Source organism: Sinocyclocheilus rhinocerous, unplaced genomic scaffold (genome assembly GCF_001515625.1).
Source record: "Sinocyclocheilus rhinocerous isolate Xijiao unplaced genomic scaffold, SAMN03320098_v1.1 scaffold2880, whole genome shotgun sequence".
Lineage (NCBI taxonomy): Eukaryota > Metazoa > Chordata > Actinopteri > Cypriniformes > Cyprinidae > Sinocyclocheilus > Sinocyclocheilus rhinocerous.
Window position 1 is genome coordinate 380 of NW_015668007.1, and position 1,296 is coordinate 1,675.

General features: G+C 40.2%; 2 non-coding genes across 2 annotated transcripts; both read left to right on the forward strand.

The window, feature by feature from the left end:
* The first annotated feature begins 608 nt into the window (after positions 1-608).
* trnaa-ugc (transfer RNA alanine (anticodon UGC)) lies at positions 609-680 on the forward strand. The gene has a single exon. It is a non-coding gene; the product is annotated as a tRNA-Ala (tRNA).
* A 142-nt stretch (positions 681-822) lies between these two features.
* trnaa-ugc (transfer RNA alanine (anticodon UGC)) lies at positions 823-894 on the forward strand. The gene has a single exon. It is a non-coding gene; the product is annotated as a tRNA-Ala (tRNA).
* The last annotated feature ends 402 nt before the right edge of the window (positions 895-1,296 follow it).

Below are 1,296 nucleotides of genomic sequence, written 5' to 3' on the forward strand. Positions count from 1 at the left end.
ATGTTATGACAACAAAATAAGGTTTTTATAAGACATTGTATAGTTTTGACAAAAGTGTTCCATTTTGCAAATTATCTGAGGTGTTGTGCTACTTTGGTGTAGTGTTGTGCTAATTGTGTGAAGGGGTTTGAAAAACCGGGCCCCGTTTTCAAAATTGTGCTTAAGCAATTGAAAAAAACTGTAATCTGTAAAGACAATAAAAAATAAAAATCTCGTCTGATCTCAGAAGCTAAGCAGGGTTGGGCCTGGTTAGTACTTGGATGGGAGACCGCCTGGGAATACCAGGTGCTGTAAGCTTTAACGTTTTCAAAAAAAAAAAAAAAGGTAGAGCGCATGCTTTGCATATATGAGGTTGTGGGTTCAATCCGCAGACTGTAGAAAAGGTCCTTCAAACTGGGGATGTAGATAGTGGTAGAGCACATGCTTTGCATCTAAGAGGTCCTGGGTTCAATCCCTTGCATCTCCACAGACTGTTAAAATTTAATTTCAGCAAAACGGTTTCCATTTGGTCCTGTAGCGTTACCACATCTGGAATTAATAGCATTTGTAAACCTACAGTAGCAGAAAAAAATTGTTGTACTTCAGTGGTAGAAAAGGTCCTTCCACCTGGGGATGTAGCTCAGTGGTAGAGCGCATGCTTTGCACGTATGAGGTACTGGGTTCAATCCTCAGCATCTCCACAGACAGTAAAATTTGAATTTCAGCAAAACAGATTCAATTTGGTCCTGTTGAGTTTTCACATCTGGAATTAATGGTGATGGTACACCTACATTAGTAGAAAAAACTTGTTGTACGTCAGTGGTAGAAAGCACTCTTCCAACTGGGGATGTAGCTCAGTGGTAAAGCGCATGCTTTGCACGTATGAGGTCCTGGGTTCAATCCCCAGCATTTCCACAGACTGTTAAAATTTAATTTCAGGAAAACAGTTTCAATTTGGTCCTGTAGCGTTACCACATCTGGAATTAATAGCATTGGTACACCTACAGTAGTAGAAAAAACTTGTTGTACCTCAGTGGTAGAAAATATCGTGGGTTCAATCCACAGACTGTTAAAATTTAATTTCAGCAAAACGGATTCAATTTGGTCCTGTAGCGTTACCACATCTGGAATTCATAGCATTGGTACACCTACAGTAGTAGAAAAAACTTGTTGTACGTCAGTGGTAGAAAACGCCCTTCCAACTGGGGATGTAGCACAGTGGTAGAGCCCGTGCTTCGCATGTATGAGGTCCTGGGTTCATTGCCTAGCATTTCCACAGACTGTTAAAATTTAATTTCAGCAAAACGGTTTCAATTT